General features: G+C 43.4%; 1 protein-coding gene across 9 annotated transcripts in view; it reads right to left on the reverse strand.

Moving 5' to 3' along the window:
• Positions 1-22,546, reverse strand: part of tbc1d5 (TBC1 domain family, member 5) — a 771,220-nt gene that overhangs the window by 598,657 nt on the left and 150,017 nt on the right. For 8 of the 9 annotated variants that reach the window (XM_068011853.1, XM_068011822.1, XM_068011841.1 and 5 more), the window contains one exon: positions 10,193-10,268. The exons of the other annotated variant lie outside the window; for it this stretch is intronic. The gene's annotated coding sequence lies outside the window, so the exon portion shown is untranslated. The remainder of the gene's footprint in view (positions 1-10,192; positions 10,269-22,546) is intronic. 9 annotated transcript variants of the gene reach the window in all.

Here is a 22,546-nt window from a genome sequence, read left to right on the forward strand (position 1 = left end):
AAATGGTTGTGGTTTTTGGAAGTCAACCATTTCAGCCCCAGGACAGAACTACAGGAGTCCTTCAGGGAAGAATTCTAGGCCCAACTATCTTCAGCACTTCAATGACCTTCCCTCCATCATAAGGAGTGAAGTGGGGCTATTTGTTGATGATTACATAATGTTCAGCATCATTCTTAATTCTTCCAATAACAAAGTAGTCAATGCTCACTTGCATCAAGGTCTGGACAACATGAGGCTTGGGTTGATAAATGGAAAAAACAACATCTGTGGGTATGGCATTACACAAGTGCCCAAAAATGACTCAGAAACAAGAGAGTACCTAACCACCTCCTCACTATCACTCAATTATACAGCCATCACCAAGTCCCCAACCATTAATATTGTGGGGGTCACCATTGACTAGTAACTCAACTGGAACAACCAGATAACTGCTGTGACTACTAACGCATATCAAAGGCTAGGTATTCTGCAGCAAACAGCTCACCTCTCCACCATTTAAATGGCACGAGCCAAGAGTGTGATAGAATACTCTTCACTTGTTTGGATGGGTGCAGATGCAACAATTTAAGAAGCTCAATGTCATCCAGCACAAAGAAATCTGTTTGATTGGCACCTTATTCACTAGTCTAAACATGCAACACTCCCACGACCGGCCTAGAGCGATTTTCACGTGCACTATCTGCAATATGCACTGCAGGTACTCATTCAGAATTCTTTGGCAGCACCCAGACGCACAAGATCAGCAGGTACATGAAAGAAAGACTTCATTTATACAATGCCTTTCACAGACGAGGAGACAGTGGCATAGTGGTAATGTCACTGGACTAGCAATCCAGAAGGTCAGGCTAATGGGTTCAAATCTAACCATGGTAGCTGGTGGAATTCAAATTCAATAAATTAATTTTTTTTTTAAATCTCAAATTCAAAGTTAGTCTCAGTAATGGTGCCCTGAAATTATCATCAATTGTTGTAAAAACCCACCTGGTTCACTAATGTCATTTAGGGAAGGAAATCTGCTGTCCTTACCTGGTCTGATCTACATGTGACTCCAGACCCACAGCAATGCGATTATCTCTTAACTGCCCTCTGAAATGGCCTAGCAAGCCACTCAGTTGTCGAGGGCAATTCGGGATGGGCAACAAATGCTGACCTTGCTAGTGACACCCACATCCCATGAAAGCATAAAATAAACATCTCAGTGCACCCAAAGCACTTTACACTTTTGAATTGTAGTCACGGTTGTAATGTAGGAAATTTAGCTAAATTTCACAATGTGATAATGACCATTTAATCTATTTTAGGTGCTGGTTAAAGGTCAAATATTGGCCAGAACACCTGGTGATGGTGCTCCCACAATTCACAATTATCATAAAGAAGATTATTGCTCATGGACAGAATTTATATTTATAATTTATATTGCTTTTGCTAAAAAGAATATAAAAACACAAGACAATTAACTTTTCAGAATGGTCTCATACAGTTTTATAGAGCATGGAATTGGCCCCTCTGATTCCTCACATGCACAGTCCCTAGTATCCAGTTAACGACCACATTCCAGGTTAAAAATTTGAAGATGGAGGTTCATCCTACACCATTAATGCACTCCCCAGTAGCTGGTTCAAGCAACACAGGGTAGGAAGAAACAAGGCAACACAGACAGTAAGCAAACAATAAAATATAGTATATAAAAACAAGAAATGCTGGAAATACTAAGCAGGTCTGGCAGCATCTGTGGAGGGATAAGCAGAGTTAACGTTTCAGGTCAGTGACCCTTCTTCAGAACTAGCACATATTAGAAATGTGAAAGGTTTTAAGAAAGTAAAGCGGGGGTGGGGCAAGAGATAACAAAGGAGAAGGTACAGATAGGAAAGGTCACGGAGAATAACCGACCAGAAGGTCATGAGTAAATGCAAACAATACGTTAATGGTGTGTTGAAAAACAAAGCAGCAGTACAGATAGGGTGTTAATGGACTGAAAACTGAACAGCCATAAGCACAAACATGAAAAAACAGTGGGTAGACAAACTGAACAGACTAAGATAAAATAAAATAAACACAAAAAATATTAAAAAAGATTAAAAATAAAAAGTAAAATAGGGGGCCTATCATGCCCTGAAATTATTGAACTCAATGTTCAGTCCGGCAGGCTGTAGTGTGCCTAATCTGTAAATGAGATGCTGTTCCTCGAGCTTGCGTTGATGTTCAGTGGAACACTGCAGAAATCCCAGGACAGAGATGTGAGCATGAGAGCGGGGCAGGGGGCAGTGTTGAAATGGCAAGCGACCGGAAGCTCGGGGTCATGCTTTCGGACTGAGCGGAGGTGTTCTGCAAAGTGGCCACCCAGTCTGCGTTTGGTCTCCCCAATGTAGAGGAGACCACATTGTGAGCAGCGAATACAGTATACTACATTGAAAGAAGTACAAGTAAATCGCTGCTTCACCTGAAAGGAGTGTTTGGGGCCTGGGATAGTGAGGAAAGAGGAGATAAATGGGCAGGTATTACACCACCTGCGATTGCAGGGGAAAGTGCCGTGGGAAGGGGACGAGGTGGTGGGGGTAATGGAGGAGTAGACCCGGGTGTCGCAGAGGGAACGATCCCTTCGAAATGCTGACAGGGGAAGTGAGGGGAAGGTGCGTTTGGTAGTGGCATCATGCTGGAGGTGGCAGAAATGGCGGAGGATGATCCTTTGGATATGGAGGCTGATGAGGTGGTAAGCGAGGACAAGGGGAACCCTGTCGTGGTTCTGGGAGGGAGGGGAAGGGTTAGGGTAGAGGTACCGGAAATGAGCCGGACACGGTTGAGGGCCCTGTCAACCACAGTGGGGGGGAATCCTCGGTTGAGAAAAAAGGAAGACATATCAGAAACGCTGTCATGGAAGGTAGCATCATCAAAGCAGATGCGTCAGGGACTGAGAAACTGGGAGAATGGAATGGAGTCGTTACAGGAGGTAGGGTGTGAAGAAGTGTAGTCGAGATAGCTGTGGGAGTCGGTGGGCTTATAATGGATATTAGTAGACAGCCTATCCCCAGAGATGGAAAGAGAGAAGTCGAGGAAGGGAAGGGAAGTGTTGGAGATGGACCATGTAAAGGTGAGAGAAGGGTGGAAATTAGAAGCAAAGTTGATAAAGTTATCCAGTTTGGGACAAGAGCAGGAAACGGCACCGATACAGTCATCAATGTACTGGAAAAAGAGTTGGGTGAGGGGGCGAGTAGGACTGGAACAAGGAATGTTCGACATATCCCACAAAAAGACAGGCATAACTAGGACCCATGCGGGTACCCATAGCAACATCTTTTACTTGAAGGAAGTGAGTGGAGTTGAAGGAGAAGCGGCACAGTGGCGAGGTGGTTAGCACTGCAGCCTCACAGCTCCAGGGACCCGGGTTCGATTCCGGGTACTGCCTGTGTGGAGTTTGCAAGTTCTCCCTGTGTCTGCGTGGGTTTTCTCCGGGTGCTCCGGTTTCCTCCCACAAGCCAAAAGACTTGCAGGTTGACAGGTAAATTGGCCATTATAAATTGTCACTAGTATAGGTAGGTGGTAGGGAAATATAGGGACAGGTGGGGATGTTTGGTAGGAATATAGGATTAGTATAAATGGGTGGTTGATGTTCGGCACAGACTCGGTGGGCCGAAGGGCCTGTTTCAGTGCTGTATCTCTAATCTAATCTAATCTAAATTTGAGAACAAGTTCAGCCAGGCGGAGGAGGGTGGCGGTGGATGGGGACTGGTCGGGCCTCTGTTCAAGGAAGTAGCAGAGAGCCCTCAAACCGTCCTGGTGGGGGATGGAGGTGTAGAGAGATTGGACATCCATAGTGACGAGGCGGCGGTTGGAGCCAGGAAACTGGAAATTGTCAAAATGGCGTAGGGCATCAGAAGAGTCACGGATGTAGGTGGGAAGAGACTGGACCAGCGGAGAAAAGATAGAGTCAAGATAGAAAGAAATAAGTTCAGTGGGGCAGAAGCAAAAGACACAATGGGCCTGCCAGGACAGTCCTGTTAGTGGATTTTGGGAATCAGGTAGAAGTGGGCTGTCCAGGTTTGCAGGACTATGAGGTTGGACCTCTACCTTGTAGAGGCCCAGCACCAGCTTTCAGATACCGACCTCTACCTTGTAGAGGCTCAGTGCCAACTTTCAGACACTTCTTCCCACCTCCCCCTGGACCATGATCCCACCACCGAACATCAAGCGACTGTCCACAGGACCATCACTGACCTCATCCCCTCTGGAGATCTTCCCCCTACAGCTTCCAACCTGATAGTCCCACAACCCCAGACAGCCCCACTTCTACCTCCTTCCCAAAATCCACAAACAGAACTGTACCGGCAGACCCATTGTGTCAGCCTGCTCCTGCCCCACTGAACTTATTTCTTCCTATCTTGACTCTATCTTTTCTCCGCTGGTCCAGTCTCTTGCCACCTACATCCATGACTCTTCTGACGCCCGACGTCATTTTGACAATTTCCAGTTTCCTGGCCCCAACTGCCTCCTCTTCACCATGGACGCCCAATCTCTCTACATCTCCATCCCCCACCAGGACGGTTTGAGGGCTTTCCGCTTCTTCCTTGAACAGAGGCCCGACCAGTCCCCAACCACCGCCACCCTCCTCGGCCTGGCTGAACTTGTTCTCACATTGAACAACTTCTCCTTCAACTCCACTCACTTCCTTCAAGTAAAAGATGTTGCTATGGGTACCCGCATGGGTCCTAGTTATGCCTGCTTTTTTGTGGGATATGTCGAAAATTCCTTGTTCCAGTCCTACTCAGGCCCCCTCCCCCAACTCTTTTTCCAGTACATTGATGACTGTAGCGGTGCCATTTCCAGCTCCCGCCCCGAACTGCATAACTTCATCAACTTTGCTTCTAATTTTCACCCTTCTCTCACCTTTACATGGTCCATCTCCGACACTTCCCTTCCCTTCCTCGACTTCTCTATATGCATCTCTGGAGATAGGCCATCTACTAATATCCATTATAAGCCCACTGACTCCCACAGCTACCTCGACTACACTTCTTCACATCCTGCCTCCTGTAAGGACTCCATACCATTCTCCCAGTTTCACCGTCACCAACACATCTGCTCTGATGATACTACCTTCCATGACAGCGCTTCTGATATGTCTTCCTTTTTCCTCAACCGAAGATTCCCCACCCCACTGTGGTTGACAGGACCTTCAACCGTGTCTGGCCCATTTCCCGCACCTCCACCCTCACCCCTTCCCCTCCCTCCCAGAACCGCGACAGGGTTCCCCTTGTCCTCACTTTCCACCTGATCAGCCTCCATATCCAAAGGATCATCCTCCGCCATTTCTGCCACCTCCAGCGTGATGCCACTACCAAATGCATCTTCCCCTCCCTTCCCCTGTCAGCATTTTAAAGGGATCATTCCCTCCGCGACACCCTGGTCCACCCCTCCATTACCCCCACCACCTCGTCCCCTGCCCACGGCACCTTCCCCTGCAATCGCAGGGGGTGTAATTCATGCCCATTTATCTCCTCTCTCCTCACTATCCCAGGCCCCAAACACTCCTTTCAGGTGAAGGAGCGATTTATTTGCACTTCTTTCTATGTAGTTATCCTGTATTCGCTGCTCACAATGTGGTCTCCTCTACATTGGGGAGACCAAACGCAGAGGTGGGTGACCGCTTTGTGGAACACCTCCGCTCAGTCCGAAAACATGACCCCGAGCTTCCGGTTGCTTGCCATTTCAACACTTCCCCCCCCCCTGCTCTCATGCTCACATCTCTATCCTGGGATTGCTGCAGTGTTTCAGTGAACATGAATGCAAGCTCGAGGAACAGCATCTCATTTACCGATTAGGCACACTACAGCCTGCCGGACTGAACATTGAGTTCAATAATTTCAGTGCACGATGGGCCCCCTATTTGACTTTTATTTTTAGCTATTCTTTTTTTATATTATCTTGTGTTTATTTTATTTTATCTTAGTTTGTTCAGTTTGCCTACCCACTGTTTTTTTCATGTTTGTGCTTGTGGCTGTTCATTTTTCAGTCCATTAACACCCTATCTGTACTGCTGCTTTGTTTTTCAACACATCATTAACATATTGTTTGCCTTTGCTCCATGACCTTCTGGTCCATTATTCTCTGTGACTTTGTCCTATCTACACCTTCTCCTTTGTTATCTCTTGCCCCACCCCCACTTTACTTGCTTAAAAACCTTTCACATTTCTAATATGTACTAGTTCTGACAAAGGGTCACTGACCTGAAACGTTAGCATCTGTGGAGAGAAAAGCAGAGTTGCCAGACCTGCTGATTAGTTCCAGCATTCCTTGTTTTTATTTCAGATTTCCAGCATCCACAGTATTTTGCTTTTATTATAATAAAATATAGTATACTTTTAACAAATATTGGATTTAAAAATAAATATTCTCATTATCTTCACATCCTTTTAATAAAATAAAAATAAGTTAATGCACTGATGGAATAAACTTGCATTTATATAGCACCTTTCATGATCTCAGATTGTCCTAAAGTGCTTCACAGCCAATGAAGTACTTGAAGTGTAGTCACTGTCATAATGTAGGAAATGCAGCAGCCAATTTGCACACAGCAAGGTCTCACAATCCGTATATATGATCAGATATTCTGTTCTACTGATGTAAGTTCAGGGATAAATATTGGCCAGGACACCAAGAGCTCGCTTGCTCTTCTTCAAAATAGTGGTGAGAGAGATTTTATGTTCATCTGAGAGAGTAGATGGGGCCTCAGTTTAACATCTCAACCAGAAGATGACACCTCCGACACTGCGGCACTCGCTCAGCACTGCACTGAAGTAATGGCCTGGATTATGTGCTCAAGTATCTGGAAAGGGACTTAAAACCACAACCTTCGGATTCACAGAGAGTGCTACCAACTGAGCCATAGCTAACTGGATCAGCTGATACACCGTAGGAATGGAGTACACAATAAAGACGAGGGATTATTATATCGGTTGATGTCTATTATACAATACAAAACTTGAAACATTTCAAGTTTGAAAACTATAAACTATAGCAGTATAGTACAGTATCATAAACACAGTCAGCTGTAAATGGATTTAATTTAGAAGGTAATGTTTATGACATGGTTCATATAGCATCTGGATGTGAAAAAAATCTTTTTTTTTCCCTAAAACATAGTATTATGAAATCTGTGTTAAAGAGGAAGTAAGGTTGCTGATAGATGCCATTGACAATTAAAAACCACAGACTTAAAAACAGTACATGTCTCTGCCATTTGGAATTACTAGACAACTTTTAAACTTTACTGTTGGTTTCTATCAATTTCTTGTTAAAATTACAACAATGTATCCAAACAAAACAAAAATTAAATAAAGCATGCTATCCATTTTTCCTATCAAAAAGCAGCAAACTTGCATGTCAATGGATATTTTTTTGTTCACCAGAGATGACTGGAAAGCCATATGTTTTTTCTCTTGTGCAAAAAAGAAACGACTGTCACGTGCTTCTGATTACCAAAATGATTTATGCGACAATCACTAAAAAATGCCAGCAAGTGAATGAAAAAACACACCAGATGTGCACAATGAGAAAAGCAGTAGTTGCTACATTGTAATCACAGCTACCTAGCTCACTTAAGGTTGTTACCCACGTAAAGTGTTTGGCACACTTAGAAAAGGCAAGTTTTCACTTTCAGCTCAGCTAAATAATGGAAAATAAATGACACATTTTATACTTTTGCCATGAGCAGTTCAATAAATTAGGTAGCTTTGTCTTTAGACTTATCATCGGGAGGAGACTGGCAAAGATCACAGGGATTAATTGCTTCAAAGGCGTGAAATGCACGTTTCCTTTTCCCTGCATACTCGCTAAAGAAACAATGATTAATCACTGTTTAACTATTCTCCAAAGGGAATTGAGAGTTTGCCAAACCAGGCCACAACCTCATAATCCAAAAGTTACATTTAGATTAGGTGCAACTTGCATTGAGCAACATTCATTCTTACATCAATTGAACAATAATTCTTAAATCAATTTGTAATACAATGTTTCTGCTTATGTTCTTGTGCCACAGCTGCCAGTACATGTTGTTATCCCAACTGTACCATGTTGTGCAGTTTTCAACCTTGTCCACCAAAGTAGTTCTGCTGGTTGAGATCAGCTTTTTCTGTACATTTAATTTGGTTTTAGCAAGAAAATGGTTCATTCAGTTACATACTTCATTTGTTGATTTTTTTTTAGAATTACATCGAGATGATTTTAATCTTGAACAGGAATGACTGTACAAGGCGAACATTTTGAAATTTATTTCTCAATATTACATTTAGTGCATTCAAAGGCTGCTCAGAACAGTTTGCAGGATTAGAGTACAAGTGGTTGACTTCATACATAACTGTAAGCTCTGTAGTGAGAAAAACAATAAAATGGAAACTTACATTCTTAACTTCAACCCTTTAGGTTTTTAAATATAATTCTCTAAACTTAAGGGCACGTTAGTGATTATACCATCAACAGAAGGAAGCACAACACAATGTTTTAAATGTGTATACATTTACTATAAAATGCTCTCTGTTAACTCTCTGTTTGTTTATCCCAGTTCCCAAAAGTCACCCAGATAGCAATGGATTGCAGCTACTATTTCTTATGCAGCTGCTTAGCTACATATTACAATATCTCATCTCCACAGGAGGAGTCATATGCTGCAGCATCAGAGTTGCCAGGGATGTTGTGATACAGCGAAAGAAATAGACTTCAGGCTTGGAAAGTGTAACAGTGATCATAATGCTATTATAGTAGCTTACAATGTCAACTGTTGTTCCAATTCAGATACCACACATGTTGCTTCAGTTAAAATAGTCCACGCTTACTGAACTTTCAATTTTGAAAAAAAAAGTTATTGTATTTTACTGCATTTTGCTATAAATAAAAAAGCAACAAATAATTTATTTGAAATCTATATCTGTTTGCTTTATTTACACTATAATTCTACTAAAAGAAACAAATACCGTAATGCACATTTGTAAACGGAAACCTTTTATCAATTGTATAATCAACAATCTAAAAACATTTAATGACCACATATTTACAACAGTAATTTGCTAGAGATTTTCACTGTTAAATATGATTAGAGATAGACGAGGAGCTGATAGAGTATTGTGCACTGATATTTCCCGAACAACTTGGAATTCCTTTATTTAATGGTTATTTATAGTCACTCCTTGTGCAACAGGACAATGTCTGTTTCAGCATTTTAGCAATCCAGAGATATCATACTCATACACTTGCCACAACTACTTAAATATTGCTATTTAATTGCACTGGATCTCAGTTATGAGAGTCACTTTGAAATGGCAATTATATAATAAAGATATAAACAAGTACTTGATTTGATTAGTGTCTAGTTATTTCTACAGTATCCTGCAGGGATTAACGGCTAATTCTTCAATTTTCAACTCTGCCCATCTTCTTCCTTTCCAACAAAATGTTCTCAAATCAACAGCAGTACATTTTCAAAGTAAATATTAATCTCATAACTTGCCTGTGAATACAAATATCAAAATTGGGAAAGTGTTTGATTATACTGGGAAGGGACGGGAAGGGAAAGGAAAGGAATAGCTAAATAAAAGTGGATGTCCAGTGGACTGGTACATGAAATGGTAGGATATTTTTCAACAACAATGGGGGTAATTTTAACTTGTATCACACAGCAAAAAACATGCATTAAATGATTCAGATGGCCACTTTACACCCAGCCTGATTTTCTTTTCCATTGAAGTCCATAAGTTAAAATACCTCCAATGACTTTCCCATAAGCCATAAACACATTACTCATGACATAGACGAGAAAACAATACAGAGGCTAAGCAATTCCAAGACTTGAAAGCACAGCTTGGAAACCTTTCAATATGTTCAAACCATTTGACATGAAATGAAAATCAGTGTACCTGGTAGATAAAACTCATTTAAGAGACTGCCAAATCAGTGGATCATTTCTCAAGATTTTAAAAACATTAAACACATCATGTAATACATATCCAGTGTAGCAACATGCCACATTTATATTTATGGGTACCAAGGTTTAAACATACAATATTTTATCTTTCAAAGTTCAAACGCTTAGCCAGTGATATGTGCTGATTTGATGCAAGTAACATGTCCACAGAGAAACCTATTCAACAAGACATTTCAGTATTTATCTTGCCTAAAACTTCCAATGGCATACAAGTATACTCACCGATCTGCAGATTAAGCGTTACTCCTAATTTCTTCTGATGCCCAATTTAACACTTGTAAATTCAGCTAGTCAACATCTATAAGAGAAAATATTAGAAAACCAAATTAAGCTGTCAAACAGTTAAAAAAAAAAACTGATGTTAGCCTCTAGACTTCCAATGCTAACAATCTGATATCAGCAGTACTGCGTGCAGTTTTACTTTGCCATTAACAAATTATTTTAAGACAGAAAATAACAATCCATGAAGGAGACTATATTCTGACAAACAGAAACAAATTAATTCCTCCCTTCAGATGAGTCACCAGTTATAATCATCAGCACTGTGCCATCATATAGAAATATATATGATGGTATATAAAGCAGCAGACGTTCTAGTGACAGTACTTCACAATAACTTTAATATCACCTTGCTGATTGGATGCAATCTTTAAACCCATCCAAAATCTTGCAGTTTTCAAAGTAATTAGCAGATTAATTTCAGCCATTTTAGGAGAAAACAGCCAGAAGTATCAGACAGGAAGGTTAGAGAGTTTGCTTCTCCCCACTGCAATTTATTCATATTGTTACCCAACAGGAGCACTGGGGATATCACTTTTTGGGTTTGGATTAAATATAACAGACACAGATATGAAAGTACAAATCTCAGTGACACCACAAATTCAAACTACTTAATCTTGATCTACATCTTCAAATAAAACATGAACAAAGCAGTTCACTTTTTCTGTCCAAAGTATATAGGTGCTAAATAGAAAAAGTCCCCCGAGTACCACTGAAGAACTTGTTTTTCAAACTTAACTATATAATTGTATATCCACTGCAGTTTTAAATCTTCCTTGAAGCAACCAGCCACATTGTCGAGAGAGAGAATAAAAAATTCTGTTGATCTGGTCATAACTCTGGGGGACTTTCAGATTATAACCTCTACCTCCATTTTTTTCGCCTCTTTTCTCTTTTTGTGTTTTTTTGTTTTTGGACAGTAGCTGTTGATGGCGATTCTGCTTTTCCCATTTACACCTCCTCTAGACACATCTGTTTCTTTACACATCCCAGCCATGGCTCAGTTGGTAGCACTCTTGTCGCCAGGTCAGAAGGTTTTGGGCTCAAACCCTTCTCCAGGACTAAAATACAAAAATCAAGTGTAGTGTACGGAGTCAGAAGTGCCATCTTTTGGAGGAGACATTAAACAGAGGCCCTGTCTGCCTTCTCAGGTGGGCATAAAAGATTCCATGGCACTATTTAGAAGAGCAGCAGGGGAATTATCCCCAATGTCCTGGTCAATATTTATCCCTCAAACAACATCACAAAAACTGATTGCATGGTCATTATCAGCACTGTTTGTGAGAGCTTACTGTGTGCAAATTGGCTACCACATTTCCTACATTACCACAGTGACTGCACTCCATAAGTACTTAATTGGCTGTAAAGTGCTTTGGGACATCCGGCGGTTGTGAAAGGCGTTATATAAATGCAAGTTTTTTTTCATTTAATCTCTCCTGCCTTCCACCATTTCACAGACTTTCCCTTTTTGTTCTTTCCTCCCCTCCCAGTTTTCCTTGTCCTGCTTAAAAAGTGTTACATCTCTAAGTACTCCCAGTTCTGACGCAGGGTCATCGATCTGAAATGTTAACTCGGTTTCTCTCTGCACAGATGCTGCCAGACCCGCTGAGCAATTCTTTTTTTTTCAGATTTCCAGCATCCACAGTATTTTGCTCTTGTAACCATTAAGATCAAATTTACTTAGTTCAAGCAGTATAACTTTTGTGTAATGATATACCGGTAAAATAAAGAAAATGCCATGCTTCCCAATATCAGTGGGTCATGTTATTTGATGTCCCGTTCCAGGTCAGTATGAACTGCCAAAATTCATTTCACATAGAACCCTTCCAGCCAACACTCACAGGCGATTTTCATCCCATCAGATTTGAACCCAAATCCCAGAGTACAAGGTCAGTGTTTAGCCCATTATACCATTTAGTTCTTTCTTTTGGGCCTCCTTATCTCGAGACACAATGGATACGCGCCTGGAGGTGGTCAGTGGTTTGTGAAGCAGCGCCTGGAGTGGCTATAAAGGCCAATTCTGGAGTGACAGGCTCTTCCACAGGTGCTGCAGAGAAATTTGTTTGTTGGGGCTGTTGCACAGTTGGCTCTCCCCTTGCGCCTCTGTCTTTTTTCCTGCCAACTACTAAGTCTCTTCGACTCGCCACAATTTAGCCCTGTCTTTATGGCTGCCCGCCAGCTCTGGCGAATGCTGGCAACTGACTCCCACGACTTGTGATCAATGTCACACGATTTCATGTCGCGTTTGCAGACGTCTTTATAACGGAGACATGGACGGCCGGTGGGTCTGATACCAGTGGCGAGCTCGCTGTACAATGCGTCTTTGGGGATCCTGCCATCTTCCATGCGGCTCACATGGCCAAGCCATCTCAAGCGCCGCTGACTCAGTAGTGTGTATAAGCTGGGGGTGTTGGCCGCTTCAAGGACTTCTGTGTTGGAGATATAGTCCTGCCACCTGATGCCAAGTATTCTCCGAAGGCAGCGAAGATGGAATGAATTGAGACGTCGCTCTTGGCTGGCATACGTTGTCCAGGCCTCGCTGCCGTAGAGCAAGGTACTGAGGACACAGGCCTGATACACTCGGACTTTTGTGTTCCGTGTCAGTGCGCCATTTTCCCACACTCTCTTGGCCAGTCTGGACATAGCAGTGGAAGCCTTACCCATGCGCTTGTTGATTTCTGCATCTAGAGACAGGTTACTGGTGATAGTTGAGCCTAGGTAGGTGAACTCTTGAACCACTTCCAGAGCGTGGTCGCCAATATTGATGGATGGAGCATTTCTGACATCCTGCCCCATGATGTTCGTTTTCTTGAGGCTGATGGTTAGGCCAAATTCATTGCAGGCAGACGCAAACCTGTCGATGAGACTCTGCAGGCATTCTTCAGTGTGAGATGTTAAAGCAGCATCGTCAGCAAAGAGGAGTTCTCTGATGAGGACTTTCCGTACTTTGGACTTCGCTCTTAGACGGGCAAGGTTGAACAACCTGCCCCCTGATCTTGTGTGGAGGAAAATTCCTTCTTCAGAGGATTTGAACGCATGTGAAAGCAGCAGGGAGAAGAAAATCCCAAAAAGTGTGGGTGCGAGAACACAGCCCTGTTTCACACCACTCAGGATAGGAAAGGGCTCTGATGAGGAGCCACCATGTTGAATTGTGCCTTTCATATTGTCATGGAATGAGGTGATGATACTTAGTAGCTTTGGTGGACATCCGATCTTTTCTAGTAGTCTGAAGAGACCACGTCTGCTGACGAGGTCAAAGGCTTTGGTGAGATCAATGAAAGCAATGTAGAGGGGCATCTGTTGTTCACGGCATTTCTCCTGTATCTGACGAAGGGAGAACAGCATGTCAATAGTCGATCTCTCTGCACGAAAGCCACACTGTGCCTCAGGGTAGACACGCTCGGCCAGCTTCTGGAGCCTGTTCAGAGCGACTCGAGCAAAGACTTTCCCCACTATGCTGAGCAGGGAGATTCCACGGTAGTTGTTGCAGTCACCGCGGTCACCTTTGTTTTTATAGAGGGTGATGATGTTGGCATCGCGCATGTCCTGGGGTACCATTTAGTACCCATTAACTAATCTCTATGTAATTTCAACCTCAAGTCACCCCATATAATGAGCCTAAACTCTGGTTTGACCTTTATGTCCAACAACAATCCCAATATACCATTTAAAAAAGCAGTGCGAATTGAGCCCCCCTGATAATCTGTGAGTTCATAAGTCATATAGCGCAATACTAAGTTATACAGACAAGAAAGGTCTCAAGCTTATTCCTCATCTGTAGTCAATTTTGGCAGTGTAACATATACATGCATTCTTCATCAGATAATAATGGTAAAGAAAATACAAATATGAAGAGGAAAAGCACAAAGCCAGAGATCCCACTATACAACCAACTCGAAGAATTCGAACCAAAATCTCAAAGATTCTTAAAGCTTGCAAGTCAAAATACCAAGGGAGCTAAAATAATCAAATGGTAAAAATAGGACAAAACATTTCAGTTACATGATCTGCATTATGAAGCAACATATTGGGGTGGAGGGAGGGGTGACTCAGCAGTATCAATAGTATGCACCTATCCCCATTTCATTAATGCTTTAAAAGTGCAAATGTTAGTATTTTCCTGTAGCAGCCAGGAAATAAATCTGGATACTAAAGGGATTTTCTGGTCCTTCAGTATCAGAAAGCATATGGACTGTTGGTCTGCTGTGTGTAGAAACTTAGTTTCTACTTAGGGCGCCAGCTATGAAGAGAGGTTGAGTAGATTAGGATTATTTTCATTAGAAAGGCGGAGGTTGAGGGGGGACCTGATTGAGGTGTACAAAATCATGAGAGGTATAGACAGGGTGGACAGCAAGAAGTTTTTTCCCCAGAGTGGGGGATTCAATTACTAGGGGTCACGAGTTCAAAGTGAGAGGGGAAAAGTTTAGGGGGGATATGCGTGGAATGTTCTTTACGCAGAGGGTGGTGGGTGCCTGGAACGCGTTGCCAGCGGAGGTGGTAGATGCGAGCACGATAGCGTCTTTTAAGATGCATCTAGACAGATACATGAATGGGCAGGAAGCAAAGAGATACAGACCCTCAGAAAATAGGCGACATGTTTAGATAGAGGATCTGGATCGGCGCAGGCTTGGAGGGTCGAAGGGCCTGTTCCTGTGCTGTAATTTTCTTTGTTCTCTTTGTTTATTATCACAAGGTCATGGGAAAATGCCGAGACTTCAAAATAAACTCAGGACTGCAGAGCTGAGACTTCAAAGCAAATAGGTATCAAAGCCACATGCAGCAATGACAATGGCCAGACTATTTTTTTTATTATTATTCATTCGGGGGATATGGGCATCACTGGCTCGGCCAGCATCTATTTCCCATTCCTAATTTGAGATGATGGTGGTGAGCTGCCATCTTGAACCACTGCAGCCCTTGGGATGCAGGTACACCAACAATGCTGTTAGGAAAGGAGTTCCAGGATTTTGACCCAGCGACAGTGAAGGAACAGCGATATAGTTCCAAGCCAGGATGGTGTGTGGCTCGGAGGGGAACTTGCAGGTGGTGGCGTTTTCCCATGCATCTGCACCCCTCGTCCTTCTAGGTGGTAGAGGTCGTGGGCTTGGCAGGTGCTGTCGAAGGAGCCTTGGTGAGTCGCTGAAGTGCATTTTGTAAATGGTACAAACTGCTGCCACTGTGCATTGGTGGTGGAGGGACTGAATGTTGAAGGTGGTGGATGGGGTGCCAATCAAGCCGGCTGCTTTGTCCTGGATGGTGTCGAGCTTCTCGAGTGTTGTTGGCGCTGCACCCGTCCAGGCAAGTGGAAAGTATTCCATGACACACCTGACCTGTGCTTTGTAGATGGTGGGCAGGCATTGGGAAGCTAGGAGGTGAGTTACTCGCAGTAGACCCAGCCTCTGACCTGCTCTTGTAGCCACAGCATTTATGTGGCTGGTCCAGTTAAGTTTCTGGTCAATGGTAACCCCCAGGATGTTGATTGTGGGGAATTCAGCGATGGTAATGCCATCGAATGTCATGGGGAGATGGTTAGATTCTCTCTTGTTTGAGACGGTCATTGCCTGGCACTTGTGTGGCACGAATGTGACTTTCCACTTATCAGTCCAAGCCTGGATGTTGTCGAGGTCTTGCTGCATATGGACATGGGCTGCTTCAGAAGAAGTTGTCAATAAATCAATGACTGTGGGAAAGTGATGGCCTTAAATCATAAGAACATAAGAAATAGGAGTAATAGACCTTCCAGCCCTTGGAGCTTGTCTGCCATTCAATAACATGATGGCTGATCTACCTCCACTCTACCTTTCCACACTACTCCCATACCTCTTGATTCCCTTAATATCCAAAAAAATTATCAATTTCTGTCCAGAATACAAGCACATAAAACCATAAGAAATAGGAGTAGGAATAGACCATTGAGACCCTCAAGCCTTCTTCACCATTCAATATGATCATGGCTGATCTTCTGCCTCAATTCCACTTTCCTGCCTGCTCCACATATCCCTTGATCCCCCAAGAGACCAAAAACCTGTCTATCTTAGACTTGAATACACTCAATGATGGAGAATCCACAATCCTCTGGGATAGATAATCCAAAGATTCACAAGTTTTTGAGTGAAGAAATTTCTCATTTCAGTCCTAAATTATTGATCCCTCATCATGAGGCTGTACCTCCATGTTCTGGATTCCCCAGCCAAGGGAAACAACCTCCCCCTTCAGAATTGTATAATTCAATGAGATCACTTCTCATTTTTCTAAACTCCAGAGACTATAGGCCCAATTTACTCAGCCTCTCATAAGACAACCCTTTCATCCCAGGAACGGATCTAGTGAACCCTGGATGTACGCCTCCAAAACAACTATATCCTTCCTTAGATATGAAGACCAAAACTGTGCAGTATTCCAGGTGTGGTCTCACCACACCCCTAAAGTACTCCAATTCCCTCAACAACTGAGCATCCACAGCTCTGAAGTGGAAAATTCCAAAAATTCACAAGCCTTTGAGTGGAGAAATTTTCTTATTTAATTCCTAAATGGCCAAACCCTTATTATTAGATCATGAAGTCTAGTTCTAAACTCCCCAGCCAAGGGAAACCTCCTCCCAGAATCTACCCTCCCTAGCCCCTTAAGAATTTTATATGTTTCAATTACATCACCTGTTATTCTTCTAAATGCTGAGGGAATATAGGCCTAATCTACTCAATCCCTCCTCATAGGCAAACACGCATCCCAGGAATCAGTCTAGTTGCAATTGCTAAGTACATCCTTTATTATGCAAGACGACTAAAACCATACATAGTACTCCAAATGTGGTCCCACCAGGTCCTATATAATTGCAGTAAGACTCCTTTACTCTTATACTCTAATCCCTTTGTAACAAACGACAACAGACCATTTGCTTTCCGAATTGCTTGCTGTATCTGCGTGCTAACTTCCTATAATTGTTCAAGGACACCCAAGTGCCTCTAAAGACCCACATTTCTCAGTCTCTCACAATTTATAAAATATTCTGCTTTTCTATTTTTCCTAACAAGGTGGATAACTTGAAAACTTCTCCACATTATATTCCATCTACTATGTTCTTGCCCATTCACATTAGAACATAACACAAGAAATGGGAGGAGTAAGTCATTCGACCCCTCGAGTCTGCTCCGCCATTCAGTGATCTGATCGTGATCGCAACTCCACTTTCCTACCTGCCCCCCATAATCCTCAACTCCCTTGTAGATCAAAAATCTGTCTGACTCAGCCTTGAATATATTCAATGACCCAGTCTCCACTGCTCTCCAGGGTAGAAAATCCCAACGATTATGACCCTCAGAGAAAAAATTCCTCCTCATCTCAGTCTTAAATGGGAGACCCCTTATTTTGAAACTATGCCTCCTAGGTCTAGACTCCCCTGGAGAGGAAACATCCTCTCAGCATCTACCCTGTCAAGCCCCTCAGAATCTTGTATGTTTCAATAAGATCACCTCTAATTCTTTTAAACTGCAATGAGTGCAGCCCCAACCTGCTCAACCTTTTCTCATCAGACAACCCTTTCATCTCAGAAATCAATCTACTGAACCGCCTCCAATGCAAGTATATCCCTCCTTAAATAAGACCAAAACTGTACGCAGTACTCCAGGTGTGGTCTCACCAATGCCCTGTGCAGCTGTAGCAAGACTTCCCTACTTTTATACTCCATCCCCCTTGCAATAAAGGCCAACATTCCATTTACCTTCCTAATACTTGCTAGACCTGCATGCTAACTTTGTTGTGATTCATGTACGAGGATACCCAGATCCCTGTGCTCTGGAGCAGTCTCTCTCCATTTAAATAATACTCTGCTTTACTATACTTGCTACCAAAATGAATAACCTCACATTTTCCTACATTATACTCAATCTGCCAAATTTTTGGCCACTCACTTAACCTACCTATATCATTTTGCAGACTCTGTGTCCTCGGTGCAACTTTCTTTCCCACCTATCTTTGTAGCGTCAGCAAATTTGCCTACAATACTCTCAGTCTCTTCAACCAAGTTATGATAGATTGTAAATAGTTGAGGCCTCAGCACTGACCCCTGTGGCACGCCATTAGTTACAGTTTATCAACCTGAAAATTACCCATTTATCTTGACACTCTGTTTCCTGTCAGTTAGCCAATCCTCTATCCATACTAATATAATACCTCCAACAGTATCAGCTCTTAACATGTATAGTAACCTTTTCCAATGCCTTTTGGAAATCCAAATTCACTACATCTACTGGTTCCCCTTTATCCACACTGCTTGTTACATCCTCAAAGAACTCTAATAAATTAGATTTCCCTTTCATAAATCCATGGTGACTCTGCCCGATTGTATTATGATTTTCTAAATATCCTACAATGGCTTTCTTAAAGATGGATTCCAGTATTTACCCAATGACAGATGTTAGGCTAACTGGCCAATAGTTTCCTGCTTGCTGACCCTCCTTTCTGGACCAGTGCTTTACATTTGCAGTTCTTCAATGCACTGAGACCTTTCCAGAGCCCAGGGAATTTTGGAAGGTTACAACCAATGCATCTACTATCTCTGCAGTCACTTTTTTATTTATTTTTTTATTTTTATTTAGAGATACAGCACTGAAACAGGCCCTTCGGCCCACCGAGTCTGTGCCGACCAACAACCACCCATTTATACTAACCCTGCAGTAATCCCATATTCCCTACCACCTACCTACACAAGGGGCAATTTACAATGGCCAATTTACCTATCAACCTGTAAGTCTTTGGCTGTGGGAGGAAATTGGAGCACCCAGCGAAAACCCTAGGCCTAAGACCCTAGGATGCAGGTCATTAGGGGGCTTGTCAGCCTTGCTCACCTGTCCAGATGCCTCTTAAATGTTGCTACTGTTCCTGCCTCTACCACCTCCTCAGGCAGCTCATTCCAGATACCCACTATTCTTAGTGTGAAACATTTACCCCTTTGATCCCCTTCAAACCTCATCTCTCTCACCTTAAATCTATGCCCTTTAGTTTTAGTCACCCCTACCACGGGAAAGAGACTCTGGCTATCTATCCTATCTATGCCTCTTATAATTTTATATACCTCTATCATGTCCCCTCTCAGCCTCCTTTGCTCCAGGGAAAACAGACCCAGCCTATCTCAAACCCTCCAAACCAGGCAACATCCTTGTGAATCTTTTCTGCACCCTCTCTAGCTTAATCACATCGTTCCTGTAGTGCGGCGACCAGAACTGCACACAGTACTCCAAATGCGTCCTAACCAACGTTATGTACAACTGTAACATGATGTCCCAATTCTTGTACTCAATGCCTCAGCCGATGAAGGCAAGCATGCCATATGCCTTCTTCGCCACCCTGTCTATCTGTGTTGCCACTTTCAGGGAACTATGTACTTGCACCTCAAGGTCTCTCTGCTCAACAACACTCCCCAGGGCCCTGCCATTCACTGTATATGTCCTGCCCTGGTTTAACTTCCCAAAATGCATCCATTCACACTTGTCTGCGTTAAATGCCATTTGCCACTCCCTTGCCCACTTTCCCAGTTGATCTTAGATCTCTGTTGTAACCTTAGACAACCTTCTTCACTGTCCACTATACCACCAATTTTGGTGTCATCTGCAAACTTACTAATCATGCCCCTTACATTTACATCCAAGTCATTAATATATATGACAAACAGAGGGCCCAGCACTGAACCCTGCGGCACACCACTGGTCACCGGCCTCCAATCTGAAAAACAACCCTCCACTACCACCCTCTGCCTCCTATCACCAAGCCAATTTTGCATCCAATTTGCTAGCTCACCCTGAATCCCATATGTTCGAACCTTCTGGACCAGCCTACCCATGCGGGACCTTGTCAAAGGCCTTGCTAAAGTCCATGTAGACAACGTCCATCGCCCGGCCCTCGTCAATCCTCTTGGTCACCTCCTCGAAAAACTCAATCAAATTCGCGAGACATGATTTCCCACGCACAAAGCCATTCTGACTATCCCTAATCAGACCTTGCCTTTCCAGATGCATATAAATCCTGTCTCTCAGAATCCCATCTAATAACTTTCCCACCACTTATGTAAGGCTCACCGGCCTGTAGTTCCCTGGCTTATCCCTGGTGCCATTCTTAAATAAAGGCACAACATTAGCTATCCTCCAGTCTTCCGGTACCTCACCTGTGGCTAACGATGATGCAAAAATCTCTGCCAGGGCCCCAGCAATCTCCTTCCTTGCTTCGCATAGCATCCTAGGATACACCTGGTCAGGCCCTGGGGATTTATCCACCTTAATGCACTTCAAAACCTCCAACACCTCCTCCTTTGTAATGTTGATATGCTCCAGGATATCGGTGTTCCCTCCCTTGAACTCACTAGCTTCCATGACCTTCTCCACAGTAAACACGGACGAGAAATATTCATTTAAGACCTCGCCCATTTCCCGTGGCTCCACACATAGATTGCCACACTGATCCTTAAGGGGACCTACTCTCTCCCTAGCTACCCTTTTACTCTTAATATACTTATAGAATCTTTTAGGATTCTCCTTTATCTAATCTGACAGGGAAATCTCATGGCCCTTTTCGCCCTCCTAACTTCCTTAAGTGTGGTCCTACTGGTTTTCTCCGGGTGCTCCGGTTTCCTCCCACAAGCCAAAAGACTTGCAGGTTGATAGGTAAATTGGCCATTATAAATTGTCACTAGTATAGGTAGGTGGTAGGGAAATATAGGGACAGGTGGGGATGTTTGGTAGGAATATGGGATTAGTGTAGGATTAGTATAAATGGGTGGTTGATGGTCGGCACAGACTCGGTGGGCCGAAGGGCCTGTTTCAGTGCTGTATTTCTAATCTAATCTAAAATCCCCTATACTCCTCGAGGGACCCACTCGATCCCAGCTGCCGATACCTGACATATGCCTTCTTCTTTGTCCTGACCAGACCCTCAATATCCCACGTCAACGAAGGTTCCCTAAACTTGCCAGCCTTGCCCTTCCATCTAACAGGAACATGCCGGCCCTGAACTCTTCCTATCTCACTTTTAAAAGCCTCCCACTTGCCAGACATCCCTTTACCTGTAAACATCCTCTCCCATTCAACTTTTGAGAGTTCCTGTCTGATGCCATCAAAATTAGCCTTCCCCCAATTTAGGACTTCAACCTGAGGACCAGTCCTATCCTTTTCCATAACTATCTTGAAGCTAATAGAGTTATGGTCATTGGTCCCAAAGTGCTCCCCCACGACACATCAACCACCTGCCCAGCCTATTTCCTAAGAGGAGGTCGAGTGTAGCCCCTTCTCCAGTCGAGCCATCCAATTACTGCTTCAGAAAACTATCCTGGACACACTTAACAAATTCTTCACCATCTGATCCCTTTGCACTAAGGCAGTCCTAGTCAATATTAGGGAAGTTAAAATCACCTACTATTACAACCCTATAATTCCTACACCTATCTGTGATTTCCCTACATATATGCTCCTCCACTTCCCTCCGACTATTGGGGGGCCTATAATATAATCCCATCAAAGTGATCACCCCTTATTTCTAAGTTCTATCTATATGGCCTCGCTGGACATTCCCCCCGGGATATCCTCTCTAAGTACTGCTGTGATGTCCTCCCTAATCAATACTGCAACTCCCCCCTCCTCTCTTACCTCCACCTCTGTCACGCCGGAAACATCAGTACCCCAGAACATTGAGCTGCCGTCCTGCCCATCCCTCAACCACGTTTCCGTAATAGCTATAATATCACAATCCCATGTACCGATCCATGCTCGGAGTTCATCTGCCTTACCTGTAAGCCTTCTTGCATTGAAGTAAATTCAATTTAGCCTACCAGACCTTCCATGCTCCCTGTCCTGCCCCTGCCTGGCCTGCCTACTGGACTTGCTTGTTTTAACCTCTACATTTACCTCAACTATCTCATCGGAGAGACTACTACTTTGGGTCCCACCCCCCTGCAAGACTAGTTTAAACCCTCCCAAGTAGTACTAGCAAACCTCCCCGCAAGGATATTAGTCCCCCTCCAGTTTAGATGCAACCCGTCCTTCCTGTACAGGTCACCTCTGCACCAGAAGAGATCCCAATGATCCAAGTAGCTGAAGCCCTCCGGCCTACACCAGCTCTTCAGCCATGCATTCATTTGCCTAATCCTCCTATTCCTACCCTCACTAGCACGTGGCACGTAATCCTGAGATTACAACCCTAGGGGTCCTGCTTTTTAACCTTCTGCCTAACTCCCTAAATTCTTGTTGCAGGACCTCATCTCTCTTCCTGCCTGTGTGGTTAGTACCAATATGGACCACGACCTCTGGCTGCTCA

The sequence above is a fragment of the Heterodontus francisci genome, chromosome 2 (assembly GCF_036365525.1).
Source record: "Heterodontus francisci isolate sHetFra1 chromosome 2, sHetFra1.hap1, whole genome shotgun sequence".
NCBI lineage: Eukaryota > Metazoa > Chordata > Chondrichthyes > Heterodontiformes > Heterodontidae > Heterodontus > Heterodontus francisci.